Below are 9,484 nucleotides of genomic sequence, written 5' to 3'. Positions count from 1 at the left end.
GCAACCTCCGCCTCCTGGGTTCAAGCTATTCTCCTGCCTCAGCCTCCCGATTAGCTGCGATTACAGACGTGTGCCACCATGCCCAGCTAATTTTTGTATTTTTTTTAGTAGAGACGGGGTTTCACGATGCTAGCAGGATGGTCTCGATCTGATGACCTTGTGATCCGCTGGCCTTGGCCTCCCAAAGTGCTGGGACTATAGGCGTGCGCCACTGCGCCTGGCCTTCTCTTATTCTTAAAGCATATGTTTTGAAGTATAGAATTCTCAGAAGACAGTCACCTGTTTTTAGCATGTTGAACGTATTTTACCACTGCTTCTGTCTTGTTTGTCACTGTTAAAAAATTATCTGCTTAACTGTTAATCCCTTGAAAGTAATTTCTCTTTTCTCTGTGTTGCTTTTAAGACACTCTCTTTGTCTTTGCTGGTCTGCAGATCTCACTGAGATGTGTCTGTGTATGTATTTCTTTTTATTTATTCTTCTTGGGTTTCTTGAATATGTGTCTTGGCATCTTTCATCACTTTAGAAAATTCTTAGTCATTATCTGCTTAAATATTCTCTTCCTTCTCCTTCTGAAGCTCTAAACAGAGGTATGTTAGACTTGATTTTTCATGTCTCTTCAGTTCTCTTTCGTATTTTCAGTGTCTTTGTCTTTTTGTGCTGCATTTTGGTTAATTTATTGTTGACCCAGCTTCCAGTTTACTGTTTCTTTCTCCAACTGTATCTAACCTGCTCTTACATCTATCCACAGTTTGTAATTTCAATTATTTATTTTTTTTATTTCTAAACATTCTCTTTGGTTCATTCTTCAAAACTTCTTGGTTATTCCTCATGGCTTTTTGTCTTCTGCACATATCTTCAAGCTTGTCTTTTATTTCTTTGAATACATTACAGTCATTTTTATAGTCAGCATCAGGATATTTATTATCTAAAGAAGCCCCTGGCCAGTGAATTCCTTCCTTTCTTATCAGTTCATCAATGCCTTTGGAAACTAAAAACAAAATTATATAAGACTTTTTAGTAGTTTCTAATGGCAAGGTTTACCTAGGTACTTAGCCTGCCGTAATGATGAAAATAGAAACCTAGCATGCTGTTGTGAAATTGACAAAATTAGCTAAGGGTAAGCTGATCAGATGGAGATTGGCATTAGGAGCCTAGCATGTCCCACACGTAACGAATGCACTTTATGAATGCCCTGAAGAGCGAGTGTGTAGGGTGTTGTGATGAGATGCCACTCACTGTGGGACTTGCCCAGCCTGGCATCCTACCCCACAGGACATGACACCAGAAGGAGTGTCACCAAACAAGATGAGATTTTCAGGAGGCCTATTTAGAAGAAGTCATTTTATCTGTAAAAGATTAGAGGCTCCTTTAGGAAAGGAAGGCTTGGGAGGACTTGGCCTCTAGTTCTGACCTGAGCCCTACCAAAGCCAGTCGGACTTGTTGCCTTGGAATTCAGGGGCTATGTGTTCTTCCATCCCAGTGGCCCTGTGGGAGTGTCTAAGAACAGATATAGATGGGACCACTGAGTCCACGCTGGCCTCAACTGCGCCTTCCCCCCACTTACCACATCCCAGTGGCCACCCAGACCTCTTGACTCCACCTCTAAATAATTCTAGAATCTCTTCACCTGTGCCCACTTCTGCTGCCATCGCCCTGGTCCAAGATGCTGCCATTCCTTGCCTGGGCTGTAATGATTCTCCCAATCAGCCTTCATGTATCCACTCCACATCCCTCCTCTTCCAGTTCCATTCCCCACAAGCAGCTAAAGTCATGTTTTTAAAAATGCAAATCAGATCATGTCTCTCCCAACCTTCTAGATTTTAACTTTCATGATTTCCTGTGGCTTGTTGGGATGAAGTCCCAAATCTCTAACTGGGCCAATCAAGTCCTATTCCTCAACCTCAGCCCCTACCACTCTCTTCCAGATTAGGATTGTTCTAGCCACCCTGCTTTCCTTCCATTTCTTGAGCACACAAAAAAGCTTTTTCTAGCTGAGGGTATTTATGCCTGCTGTCCCTTAACATACTTCCCACCCACCTTTCTGCTAGGTCTGTCCCGCAGACCCTGGCCCACGGATGGAAGGAGTGCTCAGACATAGGTATGCAGTTTAAGAGCAGATAGGCCAGCGCCCGGCTCTAGTGGCCAGAGAGCAACCCCGAGAAGCTGGAGCTGCTTGCTTTAATTCAGTGCAGGCACAATGCCAAAAACCTGGAGCAAACACAACCTGTAGGCAATTAACACTTACTATTCCCCTTTCAGGGAACTTCACAGGCACAGATGATCAAAGGTCAGTTCCCAGTCAATATAAGTAAACAAGCCTGTTTAAGATAAATTCCCCTACACTCCCTTGTACCTACTCCTTGTCCCTCTGCCTCAGGGTTATAGAACAGCTGTCTTCAGCTATTCTTCCCTGGGGCTCTGCAGAGCCTTCCAACTTTTCAGAAGGTGTACATCTCTTCCCTGTAGTTTTTCCCACCACTCTGACCAATCCCCCACACCTTTCCTTGGGTTGCTCCTATTCACCCCGTGGACCCAACATAAATGTAATTTCCTTTCTCTCGTCTTCTGTGCTGGTCTTGTTGCTTTAGGGTCCCTATAGCAAGCCCTTTGTGTGTCTTCATGTCTTCATCAGAGCACTTACCCCGGTTATGATCCCGTAATTATTGTTGTAATTTCTGTCCACTTTCTCCCCTCTCCACTACCTGGTAAGGGCTGAGTTCATCACCCTATCCCAGCACAAAGCACAAAGCTTGGCACATGGTAGCTGTTGCTTATTGGACAATGCATCTATGAATGTATCTGGCTTCTGCTTCCATCCCTCCACTGGGACGGCTATGGCTGAGTTCACCCGTGACCTTCTCATTGATAAGTCTGGGTTCTTTCTGGAATGTCTGACATGTGTACAACATTTGAATGTGCTGTCAACCTCTAGTTCTTTAAACGTTCTACATCTTTTCTCATCCTTTTCTCATCCTTTGGTTTGAGACAACATTATTTCCTTTGTGTTCTCTCTAAGCACTGCTTCTGAGCCTCCTTTGCTGACTTGCTCTGAGTGTCCATTAAATGTCAGTGTCCTGCATTATTCCGGCCCTCAGTTTTCCCTGCTCCCTCTGCACAGCCTGTGAGCAGCCTTAGTTATGTCTGTGACTTCAACCCTCATATATTTAAACTGGCGAATCCCGTGCCTATATGTCCAGCCCCGTCCCCACTCCTGAGCACCAGATATTTCTCCCACTGCATCCTAAATGCGTCCACCCTGATGTCCCAGGGAAGCCTCCAACTTAACATTTCCAAGTGGAACTAATTCTCTTCCTTGCCAAACTTGTTCTGCTTCTAGCATTTCCACTCTGGCTAAATAATGTCACCATCTACCTAACCTCTGAAGCTAGATGTCATGGAGTCATCGTAGACACCTCTGCCAGCTTAGTACCCATGTTCAACTGTCACCACACTCTGTCTCTTGGATCTGTCCCTATCCCTCCCCTGTGCACTGCCGCCGCCTTAAGGCAGCCCCTGCTGTGCTTGTTGGGGTCATGGAATCAGCCTCTTACCTGGGCTCCCTTCTTCCATCTTCTTCTCCATCTAGTCTGTTTCTAGCACTCATGCCAAAGACCTTGTTACAGAGAACAAAGCCTAATCAAGCCACCTCCCTGCCTCACCCCACACCTTTCTCCCTCATGCCCATACAGTAAAGCCCGTCCTCCTGAAGAGGACATGCAAGCTTCTTCACAGCTTACTTGTCTTTTCCTCTGGCTTTTGGTTCTCTTTGCAGCATTCACGGTCCTCTGGGCATGCCATTCCTTCTCAGTACAGGCTTATAGTGTCAAGCAGGGTTCTCAAACATCAGAGTCACAAGGAAGGCCTGCTGTAAAAACGTGGCATGCTGGGCCTCACCCACAGAGGCTCTAACTCTGTGGGTCTGAGATGAAGCCCAAGATCTGAATCGGTAACAAGTTTCCAGGGGCTGCACGGACTTCTCTTCTGGTGGCCACTGTGAGAATTACCAGTGTAACCTACAAAGCATGTGAGCCTGGGAGCTCCACTACCTGGGTCCAAATCCTGCCTCTGCTATGCACTTCCTGTATCACTTAACCTCTCCATGCCTCAGTTTACTTACCCATAAAAGGGGGCTAATCCTGTAATCCTTACAGGCTTTGGAGAAGGATTAAATGGGTAGTACCCAGAAAACTTTCAAACACCGCCTGGTTCATTGTAAGTATCAGGAACTGTCAGCTGCCACCATTGTGGATTGTTATTTGTATTATTATTTACATATTTGGTTGCGAATGTCTGCCTCCTTCTCGTTATTGTTTGCAGCTTCCTCATCTCCCTTTAAGAATTCATCTCTTTTCTGAGGAGCATTTTGCTAGCACTCTCCCAGCCCCTGGTCTCCCTGCACTCTGTGCACACAGGCCTGTGTGCACCCTGTCCTAGCATCTGCCACCCTGCACTCACCTCCTTTCCAGGAGTGGGGCGCATCTGCTGTACCTCCGCAAGGCTTCATTTTCTTCCAGCTTTATTGAGGTGTAACTGAAAGATAAAATTCTGTAAATTTAAGGTGTACAACATGATGATTTGATACATGTGTGTATTATGAAATGGTACCCCAATCAAGTTGGTTAACATGGAATTCAAAAATAATTTTTTTAATAAAGTTAGTTAACACATTCATCATCCCACCTGGTTACCATTTTTTATGTGTGTGATAGGAGCATTTAAAATCTACCTTCTTAGCAAATTTCAAGTATACAATACAGTATTAACTCAAGTCATCGTGCTGTACATTAGATCTCTAGAACTTACCAACCTATCTACGTTGTAACTGCAATGTTGTACCCTTGGACCAGTATTTCCCCGTTCCCCCACCTACAGCCCCTTCAAAGCACCATTCTTCTCTCTGTTTCCCTGAATTCAATTGTTTAGATTCCACATATATGATCATAAATTTGCCTTTCTCTGTTGGCTTGCCTCACTTAGCATAATGCCCTTAATGTCTGAGGTTGACCCATGTTGTCACAAATATTAGATTTCCTTCTTTTTATGGATAAATTATATTCTATTGTGTATATGCACGTGCGCACGCGTGCGCATGCACACACACACACACACACACACACACACACATCCCACAGTTTCCTTAGCCATTAATCTGCTGATGGACACTTACGTTATTTCCATGTCTTGGAATACTGCTGTTGTGAGCATGGGTGTGTGAGATCTCTTTGAGCTACTGATCGTGTTTCCTCCAGACATATACCTAGAAGTGGGATTGCTGGATCGTATGGTAGTTCAATTTTTAGTTTTTTGAGGAACTTCCATACCACTTTCAGTTTTTAGTCCTTGACTTCCATCTTGAGTCCCAGCAGCCCAGCAAAGTGTCTAGTACATCAGTGGGGGTAAAAAATGTTTCTTAATTAAATACTGTAATGGAATTGCCGTATGTAACAGAATTTATTAAAAATATGGCAAAATGTGTCCAGCCTGGGAAAAGGACTGAATACTAAGAAAAGGTGGAGAGAAAAGTGTGTGTGTGTGTGTGTGTGTGTGTGTGTGTGTGTGTGTGTCTGTCCTGAAAGTTTGGGAATGTTGTAGTAAGGACAGTGGGACTGGATTGAAGAATGTGGTCTTGTGGTCTCAGGAACATCTCAGTGCACCTCACTTAGGATAATCTTAGCTGCAAGTGGCAAAAACCCACAACTCAGTTGATTGAAAGAAGGATATTTATTATGTGTGTTATAAGAAGTCTGGAGGAAGGGTGACGTTGGTGTTGTCTGATCCAGTGGTCAACCACGTCATCAGGGGCCTGGGTTCATTCTTTCTGTTCTGTCTCAGGCTTCCCTCTCATGGTTATAAAGTGGCTGCAGAAGTTCTAATCAATATATTAGATGGCACAGCACCTAGTAGAAGGAAAGAGCCAGGAAAACACTTTCCGGAGCACCCCTAGCAGGGCTCCTCTCACGTCTGAACAACCAGAGGTGGGGTAGAGGCTCCCCAACCCTATCCACTGTCAAGAATCCTGCATAGTCTTGGCTGGATAAGGCCTCTGAGTCGGCACCCTTGGACTGTCAGATCACCCGGATCTCATGTGTTTTGCTTGTCAGATCCATTGAGAGCTGCAGAATAGGCTTAGCATCCCACAGGTCTGCTGCTCTGACTGGGACAAAAGAGCTGATAAGGAACTAATGGGCTGGGCATGGTGGCTCACGCCTGTGATCCTAGCACTTTGGGAGGCTGAGGCAGGTGGATCACGAGGTCAGGAGATCGAGACCATCCTGGCCAACATGGTGAAACCCTGTCTCTACTAAAATACAAAAAATTAGCCAGGTGTGATGGCGCGCGCCTATAGTCCCAGCACTCAGGAGGCTGAGGCAGAGGAATCGCTTGAATTCAGGAGGTGGAGGTTGCAGTGAGCCAAGATTGTGCCGCTGTACTCCAGCCTAGGGACAGAGCAAGACTCCATCTCAAAAAAAAGAAACTAATGGGAGTGACTTTACCAGGGGTGGCAGGTTACTGTCCCTAGTGAACAGAACTGGAACTCTGCTAGAAGGGAGGAAAGAATAAATGGATGCTGCTTAAGCCAGCAATAGTGTCTGCCTCAAAGCCCAACCCAGATAATCTAAAATGAATTGCCTGAAGTCAAAGTGAGGAAACTTTTCCTCTCTCTGTTCTGACAGCAGGTCATGCCCTGACCACAGCTGCCCTTCAGGAGCCTGGCACAGAGCCACCTGGGGTCATCGGGCTGTTTGTCAAGGGTGGGGCAGCAGCAACTTGCCTTTCTCCATGAGCCCAGACAAAGCCTCCACTGGGCGCTCAGCAGAAGAGAAACCCTGCGGGAGCCAGAGTCCAGAGTGCTGGGATCCAGCAGGAGTGCCAGCAGAATACAGCCAAGGTGTGCTGCCTCCTCTCCTGCCAGGCGTGTGGCTGGACACGAGTCTTGCTGATGGTAAGAATCAGAGCTCCTGGATGTAGGGGGTACTGGGGGCAGCCGCTTGCGAGACGGCTGGGCCAAACACACACATGTTCTGAATGAGGATAAAGAAGGCAGCATTTCTGCCGAGGGTCTCTGATTTTCTGTAGCCTGCCCCTGGCTAGAAAACTGTCAGTTCAACAAAGTGGACTCTCAGACCACCTGGATCTCATGTGTTTGGCTCGTCAGATTCATTGAGAGCTGCAGAATAGGCTCAACACCCCACAGGGTCTCCTTCTCTGAAGGGGACAAAAGAGCTGATAAAAAACTGAAGGGAGCAACTTCACCAGGGGTGGCAGACAATTCTGGCCAGGAATGGTTGTCCACAATGGGCAAGAAGTGTGGGCTCCATGCCAGGAGCAGTGGCGACAGTTTCTAGAAATTGTCTAATAGCCTGACATCCTAAATAACGTCCTGAAGAGCTGGAAAAGCAGTTCTTCCAGACACATGCAGGGAGCAGCAAGATGAGATGCAGTAAAAAGTTGAATCCAGCTGGGAGCGCAGTGCAACATAAAGAGTGACCTCTATGACATCTGCTGGTCATGGGTGAGGGTTGGGGGAAGATAATTCTAATTTGGCCATTATTACATGTGTCTTTCTTGAATCTTCTATCAGATTGTCAACTCCTTGAGGGCAGTAATGGAATGTTTTATTTCTGTTGCATTCTTCACAAGGTCAAGTACTGTTTATTGGTTGAGTAGTTGATGTGTTCTGACACAATAAACTCGACCAGGCCAGGTCCTAGAATCTTCATTCATGGGAGCAGAGTTGTCACCAGTATCTGTTAGGCACCTGCTGAGGAGGAGCAGTGGCAGGTACTTTTGCCAGCTGAGTTGGCCTGAGGTTGCTGGGTTTATGAATTTCCTAGGACTGCCATAACGAAGTACCACCAACTGGGTGATTAACAGAAATGTCAGGTCTCCCAGTACTAGAGGCCAGAGGTCTGCAACCAGGCTTCAGCAGGGCCATGATCTCTCTGCGGTATGCAGGAGGCCCCTCCTTGCCTCGCCCTGGCTTTGATGGTTTGCCAGCTGACTTTGGTCTTCCTTGGCTTGCAGTGGCGTCACTCCAGTCTCTGCCTTCGTCATCACATGGCATTCTCCCTGTGTGTGTGTGTCTTCAAGTTTTCCCATTTTTATGAGGACACTGGCCATCTTGGACTAGGAACCGCCCTCTCCCGTATGACCTCATCTTAACTCTTTACATCTTCAGCAACCCTGTTTCCACAAAGGTTACGTTCTGAGGTACTGGGGGTTAGGGCTTAAATGTATCTTGTTTGGGAGATCACAGTTCAAGCCATGACGCTGAGTTCTTTCACAGTGACAGGACGAGGAACATACAAGGGCAGGGGTGAATATGAGTGGCATTCCTGGTGCTGCCTGAAAGTGACCGGCAGCAGTGTCAGCAGGGGACCGTGTCCTCTGTTCTCAGTATTCTCTAGGGAAGTGTGCTGAGCTGGGGCCCATCTGGACACACTGGATGCTGTGCTCCAGAGGAGGAACTGCACCCACCTGTCACTCTCCTTTGTATGGGACAAGTGAGGCAGAGCCATGACAGAGGGGAACAGACTACTGGGGTTCCAGGCAACCTTAATGGTTGAGGAATGCCAGGAAATTCCATCTGCCCAGCAGCACCTGGTGACCTTGGGGTGCCTCAGTTTCCTGGGAAGTGGGGTTTTGGAGCAGCATCTCCCGTAGAAGCTGGAGGGCATCACTTTCCCCCTAGAGGCGGTGGGGGCTGCTGGACCCAACTAGCTCATTGCTAGGCAATCCAGAGAGAGTTCCCGACACCAGATACTGAACACCCTACTTGTCTTCAAACCTAAAGCTTGGACCCAATGCTGCCAACTTTTCTGCCTCTCCAGCTTCGGAGCCCTTAGTGCAAAGGTTGCAGCCCAGAAGCCTGCAGGCTGTTTGTAGCCTGGAGATGTTTTCTTCCCAGTGGCTGGGGTACACAGTGTTTTTGTACTATTTTTCAAATAAGCAATACATTTGTGTGGTTCAAAAATTAAAGCGCTACAGAAAGATATCCAGTGAAATCTTATCTCTACCTCCATTGGCCAGTCTTGCCCTGCCCTCCCCTGTAACCACTTTTATTAGTTTCCTATACAACCTTACGGGATTTCTTTTTGCAGATAAAAGTCAGTACAAATATCTATCTGCCTCCAACCCTCTATTTCTTCCATAATTACAGCAGACTATACACAGTATTTTTAACCTTGCTTTTTTCACTTAATATTTCTTGGCGATCTTTCCTTATCAGTACATGGAGCGCATCCTCATTCTTTTTTTCAGGGGCTTAATATCCCATCATATGGATTTCCCATAGTTTAACAATCCCCTACTGATAGACCAGGCTGTTTTTAGTCATTTGCTGTTAATATTACAAGAAACACTGTACAAAATACACCTGCCATTTTATGTTGACCCTGAACATGTGTAACATTGAACAATTCTGAAGAATCTTTGGATTATCAAAAGAACTGGAAACACCTGGTTGGGTTGGGTAGCAGCTGT

The 9,484-nt window shown here is 46.3% G+C and overlaps 1 protein-coding gene across 3 annotated transcripts in view; it reads left to right on the top strand.

The window, feature by feature from the left end:
• The window catches only part of CRACR2A (calcium release activated channel regulator 2A), a 138,830-nt gene that overhangs the window by 13,891 nt on the left and 115,455 nt on the right, over positions 1-9,484 (top strand). For 2 of the 3 annotated variants that reach the window (XM_017546065.2, XM_017546063.2), the window contains exon 1: positions 6,446-6,944. The exons of the other annotated variant lie outside the window; for it this stretch is intronic. The gene's annotated coding sequence lies outside the window, so the exon portion shown is untranslated. Of the gene's footprint in view, positions 1-6,445; positions 6,945-9,484 lie in introns of those variants that run through there. 3 annotated transcript variants of the gene reach the window in all.

This window comes from Cebus imitator, unplaced genomic scaffold (assembly GCF_001604975.1).
Source record: "Cebus imitator isolate Cc_AM_T3 unplaced genomic scaffold, Cebus_imitator-1.0 Scaffold187, whole genome shotgun sequence".
NCBI lineage: Eukaryota > Metazoa > Chordata > Mammalia > Primates > Cebidae > Cebus > Cebus imitator.
This window is presented reverse-complemented; position numbering and strand designations above follow the sequence as displayed.